Source organism: Aethalodelphis obliquidens, unplaced genomic scaffold, assembly GCF_003676395.1.
Source record: "Aethalodelphis obliquidens isolate GAN/ISIS:26980383/991018 unplaced genomic scaffold, ASM367639v1 scaffold1, whole genome shotgun sequence".
NCBI classification, from domain to species: Eukaryota; Metazoa; Chordata; class Mammalia; order Artiodactyla; family Delphinidae; genus Aethalodelphis; species Aethalodelphis obliquidens.
This window is the reverse complement of record NW_020837945.1, coordinates 9,155,674-9,167,991: the sequence shown is the minus strand read 5'-3', so window position 1 is coordinate 9,167,991 and position 12,318 is coordinate 9,155,674. Positions and strand designations below refer to the sequence as shown.

The 12,318-nt window shown below is 44.2% G+C and overlaps 1 protein-coding gene across 6 annotated transcripts in view; it reads right to left on the bottom strand.

Moving 5' to 3' along the window:
- Positions 1-12,318, bottom strand: part of SETD4 (SET domain containing 4) — a 219,920-nt gene that overhangs the window by 178,452 nt on the left and 29,150 nt on the right. Inside the window, exon 12 of one of the 6 annotated variants that reach the window (XM_027100628.1) lies at positions 1,838-2,693. The exons of the other annotated variants lie outside the window; for them this stretch is intronic. The gene's annotated coding sequence lies outside the window, so the exon portion shown is untranslated. Of the gene's footprint in view, positions 1-1,837; positions 2,694-12,318 lie in introns of those variants that run through there. 6 annotated transcript variants of the gene reach the window in all.

The following is a 12,318-nucleotide window of genomic DNA, read 5'->3' as shown; positions in this document are numbered from 1 at the left end:
TTCCACAGCTGACTGCCCAGCAGCCGCAGCAAGGGGTGGGGGCAAGGAGCTGGGTGGCTTCCGTCAGGCCACCTCCCCTGGCACTTCCGAGGAATTTGGGAACAGCCGTCCCCCAAAGTCAAAGGGGCAAAACTATGATAATCGCCAAGGATCTGGCCACGTGGATCCTCCCAGCAGAGCTCCAGGGCCCCGCGAACAGCGCCCTCATGTCAAGGATGGGCGTCCCCCACCTGTGCCAGATGGCTTGCTGATGGTCCAACCGACTGGTCCAGGAGACTGGGAATTCTCTACCACAATGGCTTGGACCCCAGAGCCAGTCACACTTCTGCGGGACTGCTTCTCTAGCTCCCAGTAGGTTCAGGGCAGGGCCTGAGACTCTGCTTTTCTCACAAGCTCCTGGTACTGTTGATTCTGTTGGTCTCCAGACCAGCTTTTAAGGAGCAGGGTTCTAGGGCCAGCCACCCCCATAAAAGATGCTGACAGTGCTTCGTTAGCTTTCTGAGGGACATTTTCAGTGGCAGTGGCCTCCCCCGTAGACTCCTGCCACCAGCAAACTATAAAAGAAAGATGATGAATTCTAACAGCTGCTCACTGCCAAGATTTTGCTCCTACGGGTATCAGAAACACTGCCTTGTAAATAGACAGAATATTTCCTTTTTCATAAAATTTCTGCTGATGGCTGTGTCCATGTGTGCCACGGCTCCCAACCTGGGCTACGGTGTGGTCCCCTGGCCTGAATACTGAACCACAACAATCACAAAGAGCTCATTATCCCAACATGAATACTCTGAAGCAGGATCTGTTTCCCAAACAGCCAGCCACCACCAGTAAGGCAACTCCAATCAGAGAAACTGTCATCTGTAGTTTACTCCTCCAAGTAAGGGGAAAAACTTCAATACCATAGTAAGGGCCTCATCCAGGTCTTGCTACCACGCTCTAGATGAAATGCCCAAGAGAAAACAAACACCCACTTAAGACAAGGCTGGGATGTGTATAAATAGCAAGAGGTGTGGAAGGGGAAAAGAGTGAGAAGGGAGAAACCGTGATCAGAGCTCCCCTATCTGCAAGTCGAATTCATCTTGATGGAAGGACAGATCACAGAGGCACTGGGAAAGTCCAGCGGACCAAAGAGATCGTTTCAAAGGAGCCCACCCCCACCCCCACCCCCCCGCCACTGTGCAGTCACTAGGTGATGTGTGCTGGGTCACGTCACTGCCCCAGTCATGTGGGATCTGGAGCCTGTCAGTCACCTGTAGACAGAGCAGTCGAAGGACACCCTGGTGTCGTTTTCACTCTACTTTGAAGCTCTGTCCTCAGATCAAACGCACGCCTCTAACAACAGACAGGCAGCCCTCCCGTTGCTTGGGAAGAAGTGGCTCCTTTCCAGCTCTCCACCAAATGGACCACTTTCTAATTCTAGAAGCCTCTGGCAGAAGAGGGGTCACAAGAGTAGCCCCCCTTTCTTTGTGTGGGTGGTCAGTTTAAACTCCAAAGCGACCCTTGCTCTTTTTGCTTGTAAGTCAGGACCTGTCTCCCTGCTCCCAGTGATAGAAATTAAATAGAATAGAAGAAATTAAAAGCTGCTAGCCGGTGTGAAAAATGAATTAAAACCTGCTACCTGGTGTGAAAACTTCTGGCCAGGTCCCTTCTCTGTCAGCCATCACCTTGAACTATTATTTATCGGTCTGCGTTTCTCACTCAAGGAGATCCAACGGCCCACAAGAGAATATGAAGTCTGCATTTTATCCCAGTAGCAACACATAGAGTTCTTGTTTGCCTTGTCTGGGTCCTAACATCTGAAAAAAAAAAAATGACACTCCCTGTTGCCTGATTTTGACGGTAGCCTCAAGGACCTCAGTATGCATCCTCAGCCCAGCGGTCTTCTTGTGCCATCCAGTGTTCAAAGATGGAAGTGTCTCAAGCTCACTGCAGAGTCCCACAGATTCAGAGATCCATTTCTTATTTTTCAGGCATCAACCATAACACTTGGGACACTCACAGGTGTCTTGTGAAAAGAACTAAAAAGTACTGAGCCCCTGCTGTGGTCTGGCCACTTATATTTCATTGTCCTGGCTGAAATGAATGTTAAAGCACTTGTACTTTGGATTAATCTGTACTCAGCAGGGATTGGTACTATTTTAGAAATTATTTAGGCAGCATAAACTCGTTCAGTGGAACAGCAACTGGCATTCTCTCTCCTGTCTCCCAAAACTATTGTAACTGTAGGCTTGAAAATCCAGAATGTTCCAGCTGGGAGAAGTTAAAGGAGCTTGTTCCTATAGCCCAGAGACTCAGAAAGGAAACTCTGGTGAAGAGCAAAGTCACGTGGGAGCTTTAGGACCCCCAGGATGTTGGCACACCCCAGACCAATTAAATCAGATCCTCGGGATGGGACTCCGGCCTCTGCAGTTTTTAAAGCTCTGCATGTGAGAGGGAGGTGACATCAGCAAGGTGGAGGGCTAGGAGGTCCCAATGTTCACCTCCTCACAAAGACAGTGCACAACTGTAAACCAACAGAAACAGCTCAGGGAAAGCTCTGGAATCCAATGAGGAAGCATCAAAAATCCTGCAGAGCTCAAAAACCGAGGATGGCCATGTAAAAAAGTACAGGAAGCATTTTACCTGTGTTACCCCAGCCTCAAGCCAAGAGCGTCTGAGTGCCAGGGAGATCACCCCCAGAGGAATTCCACCTCCTGGAGAAAAGGAAAGCAGAAGCTCCAGCAAGCCTCACCACTGTGCACGTCTGCAGCCTTTGCTACTGAGGTCTCCCCCGGTCTACACCAACGCTGATCCCAGCTGACGGAGCTGCCCCGAGTGCCCACCACCATGTCCCCTCCCTAGGGCTGGAGCTGTCACCGTCCGCAGAGGCCCCAGGCACTGCCGCGCCCCACTCTCTGGGATCAGGACCTCACAGCGCATCATCATATACGTGATGGGAGCCACGGCTGCCCGGAGCCCTGCTCTCAGTCTCAGGTCACAGCTTTGTGCCACCATTGCCAGGGCAGCCTCTGCTGCCCTGAGCCCCACCCTCTGGGTCCCAGGTCACACTCTGACCATTACCAGTACCACACTGTTACTGCCCTGAGCCCCACACCCAGCTCCCAGGTCTTGGCTCTGAATCATCACTGATGGGGCTGCCCTGAGCCCCAACCCCACGACTCAGGCCACCACTCGGAACCATCATTGCCAAAACACACTATCAGTGCTCCCAGCCCTGCCCCTCGGTCCCAGGTCAAAGCTCTGAACTGTCATTGCCAGAGGCACTGCCACTGCCCTGAGCCCTGATCCTAACACAAGGTTTTAACAAGCCACCACCAGGTAGGTGCTACTACCGTCCTACAACTGCCCCCTGGGGTCAAAGGTGGGACTTCAACCCACCATCTGCAGGCTGTACTGCTACTGCCCCCTGCCCCCTGGGGCCGAGGACCAAGCCATTGCTGCACCTTGTCACCCCAGGGTCTGTGCCACTGCTGTATCACCACCCCCCGCCAGCCAGAGTCACTGTGGTGAGACCCAGAGACCCAGACCTTGGTTCCACAGGCCATCTGTACATGCTCACACCTTAGACACAAGTGATGCTGCCTCAGCAAGTGGTCCCAGGACTCCAGCTCCACTTCTACTGTTTGTCAGCACAACAGACCACAGCCAAGAGGGAAACCATTGGCTAGAACTTGCTCCCATGGGAAAAGCAGAAGACCCCAGCAACCTTCACCTCCGAAGTACCCAAAAGCCTTGTTGCCACTCCTACCCATAGGACCTTGGCAGTCTTGGCCACAGAATATTCCAGCAGTCTGCACCTACAATGACCTCAGCTGACAGAGTCGCATGGAGACTATGCTGCTGTGCCTTCCAAGAATGAAAGACACTGTATCCCACCAGGCTAGTACCCTTGCAACCACATTTAGGTGAAAGTCTTTTCCCACTGAAGCCAGTCCAAAAAGTGAACGCATCCTCAAATGCACAGACATCAATGCAAAGCCATCAGAAATATGAAAAAGCAAAAAAATATATATATATATATGAAAAAGCAAGGAAACATGACACCATCAAAGGAACATAATGATTTTCCAGTAACCAATCCCAAAGAAATGGAGATCTGCGAGTTACCAAAAAAAGAATTCAAAATAATTATTTTAGGGCTTCCCTGGTGGTGCAGTGGTTGAGAGTCCGCCTGCCGATGCAGGGGACACAGGTTCGTGCCCCAGTCCAGGAAGATCCCACATGCCACGGAGCGGCTGGGCCTGTGAGCCATGGCCACTGAGCCTGCGCATCCGGAGCCTGTGCTCCGCAACGGGAGAGGCCACAGCAGTGAGAGGCCCACATACCGCCAAAAATAAATAAATAAATAATTATTATTTTAGGAAGTTCAGCAGGATTTAGGAGAACACAACTTAACGAATTCAGGAAAACAATAAATGAAAAAAATAAGTTCAACAGACAGAAATCATTTTTAAAAAGAACCAAACAAACTCTGAAGCTGAAGACCACAATGAATGGAATGAAGAAATGCAATAGAGAGCTGTTGAAGTTCTCAGGCAGAATAAAGAATCTGTGAACTGGGACTTTCCTGGTGGCGCAGTGGTTAAGAATCCACCTGCCAATGCAGGGGACATGGGTTCGATCCCTGATCCAGGAAGACCCCACATGGCACGGAGCAACTAAGCCCATGCGCCACAAGTACTGAGCCTGCACTCTAGAGCCCACAAGCCACAACTACTGAGCCTGCATGCTGCAACTACTGAAGCCCACAAGCCTAGAGCCCGTGCTCCGCAACAAGAGAAGCCACCGCAGTGAGAAGCCCGCGCACAGCAACGAAGAGTAGCCCCCGCTCTCCGCAACCCGAGAAAGCCCATGCACAGCAACAAAGACCCAATGCAGCCAAAGATAAAATTTTAAAAAGTGAAAAAAAAAAAAGAATCTGTGAACTCCAAGGCAGATTTGCTGATATTATCCAGACAGAGGAGAAAAAAATTAGATTGAAAAAGACTGAAGAAAACTTATGTGAATTATGGGATACTATCAAACAAAACAAAACAAAACAAAAGAAGAGAGAAAGAAAAGGACAGAAACATATTTAAAGAAATCATAGCTGAAAAATTCCTAAATCTGGGGAGAGACATGGCCATCCAGGTACATAAAACCCAAAGGTCCCCAAATAGATATAACCCAAAGAGATATTCACCAAGATACATTATAATTAACCTCTCAAAAATCAAAGACAAAGAGAGAAATTTTAAAACAGAAAGAGAAAAGGGACTCATCACATACAAGGGAATCCCAATAAGGCTATCAGCAAATTTCTCAGCAGAAACCGTGCAGGCCAGAAGAGGGGATGACACATTCAAAATGCTCAAGGAAATAAACTATTCACCAAGAATACTTTATCTAGCATAACTGTACTTCATTAGTGAAGGAGAAATAAAGACTTTCCCAGAAAAACAAAAGCTGAGGGAATTTATCAGCACTAGACCTGCCTTACAAGAAATGCTAAGGGGAGTTCTTCAAGCTGAAACAAAAAGACACTAATTAGTAACATGAAAACATGGAAGTATCAACTTTACTGGTAAAGGTATAGTAGAATTCAAAATACCCTAATACTGTAATGGTGGTGTGTAAGTCAGTTTGAACTCTAGCATATAGGCTAAGAGACAAAAGTCTTAAAAATAATTATAGCTACAATATTTTGTTAATGGACACATAATATAAAAAGTTGTAAATTGGGACAACAACAATATAAGTTGAGGGTGGGAGCAAGTAAATGTGTGGAACACTTTTATGCAACTGAAGTTAAGTTATAAGCTTAACAGTTATAACAACAAGATGTATTATGAAAGCCTCATGGTAACCACAAAGCAAAAACTATCTGCTGTATAGATACATAAATGATAAAGAAAAAAAGAATCAAAGCATACCACTATAAAAAAAATCAACTCACAAAGAAAGACAGCAAAAAAGGAAGAGAGGAACAAAGAAACTACAAAACAGAAAGAAATTAATGAAATAGCAATGGTTAGTCTTTGCCTATCAATAACTACTCTAAATGCAAATGGTTTAAATTTTCTATTTAAAAGGCAAAAAGTAACTGAATGGATAAAAAAACAAAACCCAACTATATATACTGCTTAGAAAAGAGTCATGTAAGCTTTAAAGACACAGGCTGAAAGTGAAGATATTTTATGTAAATGGAAACCAAGAGAGCTGAGACAGCTATACTTATATCACACAATATAGACTTTAAGTCAAACATTGTAACAAAAGACAAAGAAGGTCATTATATTGTTATAATGATAAAGGGGTTAATTAATCAAGAGGCTATAACAATTGTAAACATATATGCACCCAGTATTGAAGCACCTAAATATATTAAACAATTATTAATAAAGCTGAAGGCAAAAAATAGATAGCAATGCAATAATCGTGGGTGATTTCAATACCTCACCTTAAACAATGGGTAGATCATCCAGAGAGAATCAATTTTAAAGATGGACTTGAAAGACACTTTCAATCAAATAGACCTAATAGACATGTAAAGAACGTTCCATCCAACATTCATCTCTAGCACACATGAAACATTCTCCAGGGTAAATCATGTTAGGTCACAAAACAAGTCTTAATAAATTTAAGCAGACTGAAATCATATTGAGTATCTTTTCCAACCACAATGGTATGAGACTAGAAATCAGTAACGAGGAAAGCTGGAAACTTCACAAATACGTGGAAATTAAACAACACACTTCTGAACAACCAACAGGTCAAAGAAGGAATAAAAACATATCTAGAGACAAACAATAATAGAAACACAGCATACAAAAACTTATGCGATGCAGCAAAAGTGGTTCTAAGAGGGAAGTTTATAGCAATGAATGCCTACATTAAGAAAAAAGATCTCAAATAAACAACCTAACCTTACTCCTGAAGGAACTAGAAAAGGAAAAATAAACTAAGCCCAAAGTTAGCATAAGGAATGAAATAAAAATTAGAATATAAATAAAGGAAATAGAGATGAGAAAGACAATAGAAAAAGATCAACAAAAGTTGGTTTTCTGAAAAGATAAACAAAATTGACAAGCCTTTAGCTAGACTAAGAAAAAAAAAAGAGACTACTCAAATTAATAAAATTATAAATGAAAGAAGAGACATTATAACTGATACCACAGAAATTCAAAGGATCATAAGAGACTACCATGAACAACTATATGCTAATGAATTAATTTAGAAGAAATGGATAATTTCCTAGAAACACACAACTTACCAAGAATGAATCATGAATTAATAGAAAGTATGAACAGACCAATAATGAGTAAGGAGATTAAATGGGTAATCAAAAATCTCCAACAAATAAAAGCCCAGATGACTTCACAGGTGAATCCTACCAAACATTTAAAGAAAAATTAATGCCAATCCTTTTCAAACTCTTCTAAAAGACTGAAGGGGAAGGAAAACTTCCAAACTCATTTTACAAGATCAGCATTACCCAGATACAAAAGCCAGACAAGGACACTACAAGAAAAGAAAATTATAGGTCAATCATCAGAGGTTGAACACAGATGCAAAAATCCTCACCAAGATACTAGCAAACTGAATTCAAGAACACATTGAGGGCTTCCCTGGTGGCGCAGTGGTCGAGAGTGTGCCTGCCGATGCAGGGGACACGGGTTCGTGCCCCGGTCCGGGAAGATCCCACATGCCGCAGAGCGGCTAGGCCCGTGAGCCATGGCCGCTGAGCCTGCGTGTCCGGAGCCTGTGCTCCTCAACGGGAGAGGCCACAAGAGTGAGAGGCCCGTGTACCACAAAAAAAAAAAAAAACAAAAACAAAAAAAGAACATTAAAATGATCACAAACCATGATTAAGTGGGATTCATCCTTGGGATGCATGGATAATTGAACATATGTAAATCAATAAATGCGATACATCACATTAACGGAATGAAGGATAATAATCAAATGATCATTTCAATAGATGCAGAAAAAGCACTTGACAAAATTTAACATCCTTTCATGACAAAAACTCTCAACAAATCAACTATAAAAGAAATGTTTCTCAGCATAATAAAGGCCATATATGAAAAGGCCACAGCTACATCATACTCAATGGTAAAATTTTAAAGCCTTTCCTCTAAGATCAGGAACAAGACAAGGATACCTACTCTCACCATTTCTATTCAACATAGTACTGGCGGTCCTAGCCTTAGCAATTAGGCAAGAAAAAGAAATAAAAGGCATCCAACTCAAAAACGAAGTAGCAAAATTATGTTTGCAGATATAATCTTAGACATAGATAACCCTAAAGATTCACCAAAAATCTGTTAGAACTAATAAATAAATTGCAGGATACAAAATCAACATCGGAAAGCAGCTGCATTTCTATACACTAATAACAAACTATCTGAAAGACAAATTAAGAAAGCAATCCCATTTATAGAAGCATCAAAAACTATAAAATACTTAGGAATAAATTAAGCAAGGATGTGAAAGACCTGTACTTAAAACTATAAGACAGTGTTGAAACAGACTGAAGAAGACACAAATAAATGTAAATATATTCCATGTTCATGGATTGGAATAATTAATATTATGAAAATGTCCATACTACCCAAAGTGTTCTAGAGATTCAGTGCAATTCCTATCAAAATTCTAATGGCATTTTTCACAGAAAAAGAAAAAAAACTACCCTAAAATTTGTATGGAACCACAAAAGACCCTGAAGAGCCACAGTAATCATGAGAAAGAAGAACAAAGATGGAGGTATCATATGTCCTGATTTCAGACTATATTACAAAGCTACAGTAATCAAATAAGTATGGTACTGGCATAAAAACAGTCACATAAACCAGTGGAACAGAATAGAGAGCCCAGGGATACACCCACACATATATGGTCAACTAATTTTTGAAAGGTTACCAAAAATCCACACTGGAGAAAGAATAATCTCTTCTAACAAATGGTGCAGAGAAAACCAGATATCTACATGCAAAAGAATGGACCGTTATCTTACACCACACAAAAAGATTATCTCAAAATGGATCAAAGACTTAAATATAAGAACTGAAACTGTAAAACTCCTGGAGGAAAACATAGGGAAAAAGATCTTTGACAGTGGTCTTGGCAATCACTTCTTAGATAAGATATCAAAAGTACAGGCAACAGAAGCTAAAATAAACAAGTGGAACTGTATCAAACTAAAGAGCTTCTACACAGCAAAGCAAACAAGCAATAATTTTAAAAGTCAGCCTACAGGATGGGAGAAAATATTCACAAATTGTATACCTGAAAATATACAAAGAACTCATACAACTCAATAGCAAAAAAGCAAATAATCCAATTTAAAAACAGGCAAAGGACCTGAACAGACATTTTTCCAAAGGCATACAAAAGTTATATGAGAAGGTGCTCAACATCACTAATCATCAGGCAAATGCAAATCAAAACCATCACACCTGCTAGGATGGCTATTATCAAAAAGACAAAAGATAACAAGTGTCGGTGTGGATGTGGATAAAAGGGAACCCTTATACACTACTGATGGAAATGTAAACTGATGCAGCCATTATGGAAAACAGTATGGCGGTTCCTCAAAGAAGTAAAAATTTAACTACCCTGTGACCCAGCAATCCCAATCCTGGGTTATACCTGAAGGAACTGAAATCAGTATCTCAAAGAAATATCCATACACCCATGTTCACTGCAGCATTATTCACAATAGCCAAGATATGGAAACAACTTAAAATGTCCTTCAACAGATGAATGAATAAAGAAAATGTGGCACATATATACAATGGAATATTACTCAAACATAAGAAAAGAATGAAATCCTGTCATTTGCGACAACATGGATGAATTTGGAGATAACCCAGATCGAGAAAGACAAATACTTATGATATCACTTATATGTGGATTTTTTTTTTAAATCCAATTTCATAGAAACAGAAAATAGGATGGTGGTTATCAGGGGTTGGAAGGAGAGGGAAATGTCAAAGGGTATAAATTTCAATTATCAGAAGAATAAGTTCTGCGGGCCTAATGCACAACGTGGTGACTAGTTAATAATATGGTATTGTGGACCTGAAGCTGCTGAAAGTAAATCTTAAGCATTCCCACCACACATGTGCGCGCTCACGCGCGGGCGCACGAGTTAACTGTGTGAGATAATAGATGTGTTAATTATCTTGATCTTGGTAATCATTCTACAATGAGTATGTATCAATATGTCAAATCATTATGTTGTACATTTTAAATATATACAATTATATTTGTCAATTATTCCTCAATAAAGTTTTTTAAAAAGGCTCCACATGTGATTCCCTTGAATGGTTAAGGCTGCGAACCGCTGGTCCCACCTTCACTATCTGAGGCTCAGAGGCCAGTCACCCAGGACACTGAGTCCCAGAGATGACCTGAGAATCGAAGGTCTTAGCTGCCCACCTCCAACATGCTCTATACGTGACCTGCTTCCTCAGTGACCTCCTGAAACCCCCTCTCCTCTTAATCAGTTTAGAGTCTCCTTTCGTGAAAAGGGCAAAGTTAGAACTGCGATTACTTACTGCCCTAATAACTGCTTAGTAGACGCTTTGCAGTCCTGGGTTTTGCCTCACCTTCTGATTCTAGGCACCAGAAGGCGTCCACATGCTTGTGGCCAGAGCTGCAGAGCTGGACAGGGACCCTTGATATCAATAGGGATCCCCACCCCAGGACAAATTCCTCCGGAATGGGAGAAGCCTGCCTGGCGGGACCACTCTCCCCTTCTTGCCCCTCTAATAACACCTGCTGCCCTTTATGGGATGTGGGTCTTCAGGGTGAGTGGGAGAGGCTGGAAAACTGAAATTCGACCATAAAAAGTCAGGCTGCAGGGAGAGGGCTTGGCCCGCAGGGACTTCCGGGCAGGCCTTCTTTCTCCTCAAAGCTCGGTGCTGCTGGGTCCTCGCGGCCAATGAGGTCGCCCATTGTAACACAAAAATGAGGCACAACAAAAACTGCTCTCAGGTGGCCCATCCCTACCCTGCACCCTAGGCTGCCCATCTTTGGAGGCAGAAACAGGTGTGGCTGACAGGTGATAGACTTGAACTCAGACACTCCTGGGGTCAAACCCCAACCGTATGATGTGGGATAAGTCCCCTGACCCCTCTATGGCTCAGTTTCTTCACATCTAATAAAGACATAATACGTGCGTCCCAGAGCCACCGTGAGACCAGAGGAGGGGCTGAAATGAGGACAGAGGCCAAACCCAGGAAGGACTCAGCTCCAGCGCGTCCCTTCTCCAACCCTTCTCAGGCTAACGCTACCGCTCCCCTTTCTCCTCCAACAGCCCCGCTCCCACTTTCTGATTCTTCCCTGGAAGAATACAGTTTGGGGAGTTCATTTGGGACAGTATCTGGAAGGAGGATGCAGGAAAGCATAAAGTCTGCTAGAAACAGCAAGAAAATGTGGGTTCTGATGCTAAGTCCATGGCCCAGAGCAAGCTTCTCACTGTCTGGGAGCTTCACCCACAAAATGAGGGGTCAGAGTGGATCACCCCGAGGACGTCTCTCACTGCCACCCTCTGATGCTACACATATTCAGAGGCCCAGGGTCGGAGTCACACGATCGAGGGTCAGGTCTGTCTAACACTTCACCTCAAGAGCCTGTGAAATGACAACTGAAGCCCTGGGACCAGGGACCAGGGCGCAGCCCCTCCTCTGGCGTCTCTAGGTCAGTGGTTTGCAGACAGCGCGCCCTGAAATCACCTGGGGCCTCAACAAATACACATTCCCGGACCTACCTCCCAGAGACTGACTCAGTGGGTCTGGACTGGGCTCGTGCACCCTGGCTGCTTCTGATGCCAGGGTCAGGGGACCCCACCGTGACAAACGTGCTCCTAATAAAGGCTCCTGCTGCCCGCGATGGAGAGCAGCCTCACCGCCACACTCACATCACTCCACATTCCTTCTCTCCTCGGAGCCTGTTTCCTTTTCTCTAAAACGTGGCTAATAACACGCCCTCTCAGGGTCAATGTGAAGTCAGGTTCCCTGGGCCCTCAGTCTGCTCTTCCATGTACTAAAGCGTCTCTGCTTGTCAAGAGGCCAGTGATCAAGCCAGGAGGGAGCGTGCTTAAACAGCAGGACCGCAGATCCCAGCCCTCCAGATGCTCGTCCAAGGGCGACCACTCCAGCTCCACTCTGAGTCCACGTGATCCCAATCAGGTGAGGGCAGGTGCCCACCTAAGCCCGCCTGTGCTTCACACACACAGTCACAGGAGCATCAACTTTAGGAGAGTGGGGTATGAAGGTTGACCGAGGTTTGAATCCTAGCTGTGTGACCTCAGCAATAACTCTACCTTCCTGA